This window comes from Hibiscus syriacus, unplaced genomic scaffold (genome assembly GCF_006381635.1).
Source record: "Hibiscus syriacus cultivar Baekdansim isolate YM2019G1 unplaced genomic scaffold, ASM638163v2 tig00111022_pilon, whole genome shotgun sequence".
Lineage (NCBI taxonomy): Eukaryota > Viridiplantae > Streptophyta > Magnoliopsida > Malvales > Malvaceae > Hibiscus > Hibiscus syriacus.
In genome coordinates, this window is record NW_024062956.1 from 2,818,290 (window position 1) to 2,826,131 (window position 7,842).

Here is a 7,842-nt window from a genome sequence, read left to right on the forward strand (position 1 = left end):
TTTTTTTTCAAAAGAGATAAATGAGTTTTAAGGATAATGAAACTCAAATAAAATAAATTCGGTTTTAAAAATTGAATTTACTTTATTTAAAGTTGAAGAGTTGATCGGTCAATCCAACAAATTCATTGTTCAATGTTGTCAAGTAAGCGATTAACATGCCAAGTAAGTTTTTCATCATCTACGTTAATAATTGTTAATGTTGAATGAATAATTTATTATAAATCAATAATATTATTGATGAATTCGTTAGTTTTAAAATTTTAATAGCAAAAAAAAACTAAAACTTTGGCCAACGTGAACCTCAAACCAATCTAAATAAGGGTGTGAGTTTTGGATTAAGATATCAAAATTACAAAACATCAAGTTGCAATCATTTCGTTACATATATATGATAATATTTTAACATGTATAAACTTTAAAAAAAAAGTCAGTCGTTGCATTAGGTATAAATATGGATGAATTGCCTGTGGGCTGTGAGATTCGTATAGACGATTTCACGTCCGCAACATCCACGATATGTTGCATAATGTTTACAACACCATAACATTGCAACCATGGCCGGGGAAGAAATGGGAAAAGACAGTCCAGTCATGGCTGTCAAAGTATCAACAAGCCGAGCAATGTAAACGTATCCCAATGTTATTATCCATCGTCCACGCAATTCTTACGCCTGACAAACAAGTATTACTATTCTTTTATTTGTATGTGCTTGAACACAAACACCCAACAAATGGTCATTGTGCATGCAGATCAAAAGAAAACCCCAAACAAATAAAGAATTCGTGGATGATATCAAAAGACATCAACTCTTTCTCGTGACCAATTACGTAATACTAACCAGAAAAGTAAAGGGAGCGGAAGCTTTCTATTGTCCGATTCAGGATCAACTGCCTTTCAGCTCTTCTCTTTAAAAGTAACAGCTCAAATGTCAAATTAATAAAGCTTTACCTAACTATCTACACACATCTATAAGGCAGTAGAAAGCTGGACATGGCGAAAATAGCATTGCAGACGCTTAACTTTCAAGTGTTCCAAAGATGGCAAAATTTTCTGTATACAAAACATTTTGACATAAACCAATGTTGAAGTGCAACAAAACATGTTAAAAGTATAAAAGCAGATCTATAGAAATGACGTACCTTCACAAACAAATGTTGAAGTTACTTTTGTTTCTTTACAGTGTGAAGTGCAGTGTGCATGTTACCTTTTTAGTGGCTTATAGAGTACAACAGTCACGTACTTGGACTCAAACCTATGGGTCAATCCCAGGGAAACAACAGAATGGGATGCCCATCCTTTCTCAATGAAAAGATGGTTAAGTACGACATGTTGAGGTTTCAAGGATGATGCTCCATCTTGATTATCTGTACCAAGGACGGTTTGATGCAGCTGGGATGGAACTACAACAGGCTCCTTTGCAAAATCTTCCTCAGTTGGCAGTGCCTGCCCATAACTGGAGTTTGGAGATCCCGGGGCCACAAACTCCGATACATTCTCCAGATTTTCAGGTACATAGTCCTGCAAGAAATAGTATCAAGTAAATAAGTTAATGAAAGCCAACAAAAATGGTGACCAGTATAACTGAGATTAGTTATGGACAAGAAAAGAACGAGTAAAGTCATAAAATCATAATAGCGAATTTAAAACATGAGAACCTCTATTTTCATGCAACAAGACATGCTTATTTTGTAAATAGCCAGTTTCGCATGTCGGCCATTTATACTACATCAGCATATGAAAGCACCATTACTGGAGTAAAAAAATAATGATTCAAATTTGAGTGTCATATAAGAAGATACATACATGAACATCAAGAAGATTACAAACATGGCCCATTTCATCAGCAACAAAAGGCAGATCTGGCATATATCTCCATTCTCCATCAACAATAAACTTGTAATGGTATATGCCAGATGGAAGGACCAAAAGAAGTGAATGGTCCTTACCAGATCTCAGCAGTTTCTTCCTGGAAGCAGAAAATAATAGACTGGATTATATGCTGCCCATGATTGGGTTTCACTTTGCAAACAAAAAGAGAAACAGCAGGGTTTCTTAATCATGAAATGTCAGTATCTATAACACTAAGGAGGAGCTGAAAACCAACCTTGATCTCCAATTGTCCCAACCTCCACAGCCACGTCATGACCACCATAATTCTAATGACAGGGATACCTTTCTCAGATGGACTATCACCAATCCCCGGTGAATCATGCCGCCAAATTTGGCTGAGAAAGGAATGGCCATCACCCCTAGGTACGGAAGCTACAGGAACCTGAAAAAGCAACGAAAGCAACTCGACTTATAAGTGGTAAGGCCAGTGCCCAGATAGACAAAACTCTTCAGTACCTCACAATCCCACCATAACTGAAGAATACGTATTGCAAAGTATTTATATAGCCCCATAATAATTACTATCTGATCAGATGAAGATTATCCAAACAAAACAAACTATTTGATATACACAATTTTGAAAACCAATTACTTGCAAGCAATGTGGAATCTCACTCCAAATTAGGTGTCTAGATATCCACATGAACCTATAAAGCAATGTGGATACTCGCACCTCCAAATGTGGATACACACATGAATCTATACATAAAATCAAAGCAACAAGTCTTCTTGGACACTGATTTTACAAAAGTTGAACACTTTTCGGGTTTTGGCATTGGTTAGACTGATCAAACAATCTTCCTCCTTCCCCATCGGTTCATTTATGTGTGTTACTCTCATCTATCATCAGTTCTAAAAGATGATGATAAAGATTTAAACAACTAAGCATTCTCTTAAGAATTGACAACAAGAGAGGAAAACTATTACATTAAAAGAATCCCATAAAAATATAGATTTAAGATCATTCCTTTTTACTTCCTAATCTCTTTTGAATCCAAACTTCAAACGAATTTGTAACAAAGCAACAACGTTACATTGATATGAAAAGAGACTTGGTATCAACATCTCCACTCACCAGTTATTGTAAAGGCCCTAAATTATGACCAAAAAGAAGGCGGCCAAAAACATTATCTTCCACGTTTCATTCAATGAAACAATTCAAAACATTTTAATTTCCCCTATCTGTCAACACAAAATTTCTTCAGTTAGTTACTCAATTTTCCAATCAAAACTTAGATTTGTACTAATTCAAATACATTCAGAAACAAAACCTCTCTTTTTTCCCTTTGGATATTTGGGGAAGTTAGAATATTGAAAATACAATAAATTCAAAATACATCAAAATTGAAGTTTCGAAGATGCAAACCTGAGGCGCAAATAAAAGAGGGGATCGAGACTGGCGAGGGCTCTGCGGCGGGGTAATCGCCATTGACTCAGACGACGGCACTCGAACTGCAACAGTAGAGGCTGTTGCGCCGACTTCAGGAACAATCGGCTCCCCACCGTTGGATATTGAGTAAAAATTTTCGATACCGCCATTGGCTCCGTCTTCTCTTCCATTTGCATTCCCCATATCTTCAGGTTTTCCCCATATTTTCGTATGAAAATTTCAAATTATGAAATGCCGACTCGATCCCACGACAAATTAAAAACCTTATGCTCTACCAACTGAACTGGACGATCATTTACGAGATCCTGAACTGTAAACAAAGAATAGGTGTAAACAAAGAATAGGTGATATTTTGTTGTTATGGTAATTGAATAGAACCGAGGATTTAAAAAACACTAGTTTTCGGGTTATTTACGAGATTAACACTAGGGGATATCAACAACTGCGAGTGTCGGGAAACGGTTGTTCTGAGTAATTTTATTTGGATAACTTATACATGACCGTATATTATAAATGAATCTTATTTTGATTTTTAATTTTTAAATCAAATCATTTAACTGTTTAAATATTATAAATTAAATTGTTTAAATATTATAAATTAAATTACTTTCCGTTAAAATTGACGTGATTCTAGCACATAAGTTGAGTAAGATCAATTTTAATATACAATTTTAATCTAAGATATAATTTTTATTTTACATTCAGTTATCTTGTTGTATAAATTACATTTTTCTTAACAATTGGAAATGAATATAATGCAGTATATGTTCAATGTATTTCTTAGTTAGTGACAACACACACTTCTTACAGACGTAGTTGCTCAAACCAAAATATCTAGAGAGAACAACATTATCTTTTATCGTTAAGGTTGTTTGATGGATTTCGTATAAATTAATTTTTTTGGGGGAAATGACACATTGAGTACCTCAACTATCACTTTTGTTTCGTTTTGGTTACCCAACTATTTTTTGTTTCAAAATCATACATAATGTGACATTTTAATTTTATTTTAGGCGAATTTCCCAAAAAATCACCCATTTAATCATTATTTCCCTGTCAGACATGATTTCGACTTTATTTCCTGATCTAACACCCTTTGCAGGAAGGCGCGGTCCCTGCACCGTGCCTTATGCTGACATGGCGACACGCTGGGTAAGGCGCGGTGCATGGGCAGCGCCTTTTGCCACGTAAGTGTATGGCGTAGTTCATGGGTCGCGCCTTCCTGCAATTATTAAATGCATCAGAATGGCACAGTGCATAGGCCGCGTCTTGTATAATTACACCCGTACTTCTCAGCTTTAAAGCGTCTCCTCTTGGCTATAAATATCATCCCCCCGTAAACTCTTTCACAACTTCCTCTCAATCGAAAAACTAATTCAATAATCCTCTCAACCAGCAAATAACACCTGTCAATCCTCTTATATTTGATTTAGAAGTTCGTTCGATCTTTCGTTTTAAGGTAATTTTTTTATAATATTTTTTTATAATTATATATGATTATTTAAAAAAATATTGTACTAATTGTTTTCAATTAATTTTTGTAGTTGTAAAATTGGAAAGCGGGAGCATACGTCGAAATATTTTTGTCGATAAGGTAATAATATAAAATTATATTATTTAAATTATTTACGTTTTTGTATAAAAATTTTATTTCCTTATATTTTAATTAATATATTATTTATTTAATTAGGCTTGTTTCAGGTTTATTTTTGCAGATATAAGATTGTCTCACTTTCAAACTCTAAGAATGGTGTGAATTTCAGCTATTGTTTATTATGATAGAGAAATGCGGGAAGATGAAACCGGCGTTGTTTTCGTATCAAATCATTATGTTAAAATATCCTTCAAAAGAAACATAACTCTTGAGGAGCTGATAACGAAGATTTCAAGGAAGGTTCATATTGGAAGTACTAGAAGAATGTCGTCGCTTCAGTACAGATTTCCAACATCATTGTTGACATTAACTTATACAGCGTTCGAACTATCGAACAATGATGATGTTGAAATGATGGTTGATTCTCAAAATAATTATTCAGACGCCGTTACGGAGATGTATGCAAAGTTTGTCGAAGTGCGTGTTGTTCGGGGTTTGTCATTAAGCTCCCACTATGGGCTAGCTGAACAAGCTGATCAAGTTGACAGCCCGATTACAGTAATGTGTAATGATTTTAATGACATAATGGGAAATCTGCATCATGGTGTCATTTCATCAACTTCAATGGGGAGACATTCATCATCTTCTTACAATATGTACCGAGGTGGGTCCACGAACAATCCGTATGACAACAGCGTGTCCAGTTCAAGGGGAAGACATTTATCTGCCAAATTCTTTGACCTTAATATGGAGATGCCCCTGACGCAATAATATGTGCAGTTTTCATTTGACACAATGACTTCAAGCTCAAGGGGGAGGCATTCGACTACGAGCTTTTTCGATCTCAATGTCGATATGCCTTCTAGTTCAAGGGGAAGGCATGCAAGTTGTAGGTTCTTCGACCTAAATGTGGAGAGCATGGAGGAACCATCATCTCCACCAGAATAACCGCTTCGTGAGCCAGGTGCGGATGGTGTTGAGACTGGACTATTCATTCACCCAGAATCACCGCAGTTCAACTCCGATGATGATGATGATGTAGATGAAGTTCCCTCAAATGTGGCACAAACTGGACTTCAGCCACACATGTATGAAGTTGACTATGGTGCAATGTATGGTCAGAATTTCCGGATATACCTCATCTCGGTGGCTATGGATTTTACTCATCAATAAATAATTGTGAGTTATCTTTAGGCATGGAGTTTTCAAGCAAAGAAAAAGTGATGATGGCTATAAAAAATTACAATATCCATAATTCTATTCAATCCAAAGTCAACCGCTCCACGACAGAAAAATATGTATATCACTATGCCCGACGTGAAAACGGATGCAATTGGATGGTTCGCGTATCGAAGAGGAAGAGGAAAAACAATAGATGGGAACTAACGGTATATAACGGTCCTCACACATGTTGTGCTGGAGGGATCAACCAAGATCATCCCAACTTGGACTCTGAAGTGATCTGCCAAGCCATCATGTCCATGGTAAAAGCAAGCTCTCATATAGCTATTGCAGTGTTGATTTCTTCTATACAATCAAAATATGGGTACACTGTCTCCTATACAAAGGCTTGGTTGGCAAAACAGAATGTCATTATCAAACTTCATGGCGAATGGATGCATCTTACAACAAACTTCCAAGTTGGTTTAAGGTGGTGCGGAGGTTGAATATTGGGACAATTGTGGACTTCGAAACCTCACATGCATACCATAATGATCGAGTTCTTCACGATCCATGTCAATTCTACAAGGTTTTTTGGGCTTACCCACAGTGCGTTAATATTGTCAAATACTGCAAGCCTGTGGTCTAGATTGACAGTACTTTCTTGTATGGAAAATACAAGCAAGTTTTACTATTTCCAGTAGTCCAAGATGGTAATTGCAACATTCTTATAGTTCCTTTTGCTCTTGTTGATGGAGAATATACAAATTATTGGGCTTTTTTCTTCCGAAACTTACGTTCACATATTATCACGAGGGGAAAATCTGTGTCATTTCAGATCGCAGAGCTGGGATCAAAGCAGCAATGGAGTCTTTGGGTTCAATGTGGCAACCACCCTTTGTCCAATATAGGTATTGTATCCGACACATTGATGCAAATTACCATGGAAGATACAAAAAGAATGATGAGCATCAATTACTTGTGCGCATTGTTAAGTGAAACTGATGTTTTTTTTTCTTTCGATCATTTTCATTTTTTAAAGAAACAAAGTTAGTAAGTTATAAATTTTATGCTTAGGTTACGAACTACTACCTCAAACATTTGAATCCATACTTCAAGATTTGAGGGCAAAGAACGAGGAAGGATACGATTACATCAGCCTTATCGATAAAGAAATTTAGACAAATGCATATGATGGTGGATATCGATATGGACACATGACGACCAACTTGGCTGAGGTAATCAATTCGACCTTAAAGGGTGTACATCACTTACCTGTAGCGGCTTTGGTAAAAACTATATATTTTGTTTGGGGGTGCTTTTTGTAAATCTCGGGGGACAAGCTCAAACATGGATGTAAGGCAGTCATGTCTATCACCCTAGATTAGTTACATATCTACAAAAAAAATTGTTGCATCAAATAGAATGTCTGTAACAAGCTTCTCTAGAATGCATGAATTGTTTCGTATCACAGAGTTACCGCGACCTCTTCAAGGGATTGAAGTTGTGTCGTTAAGAGTAAATCACGGGACAGATGGTGCGACTACGGGTTTTTTCAAGCTCTAAAGTATCCATGCTCTCATGTGATAGCAGCTTGCTCGCATACCCGTCAAGACTATAACTATTTTGTAGATCTTGTATACATAATATCAGAAGTGTTTAAGGTATACGAATTTGAGTTCCCCCCATAGGTAATGACAAAGACCCTGATGAGGTTCAGAATTGGGTTTCGATTGTACCAGATCTGACTTCATTGAGGGAGCGTGGTCGTCCAAAATCCGCTTGAATTCATTGTGATATAGATATT

General features: G+C 36.3%; 1 pseudogene; it reads right to left on the reverse strand.

Moving 5' to 3' along the window:
• Positions 1–1,185: 1,185 nt before the first annotated feature.
• On the reverse strand, positions 1,186–3,540 carry LOC120150379 (annotated as a pseudogene).
• Between the last annotated feature and the right edge of the window lie 4,302 nt (positions 3,541–7,842).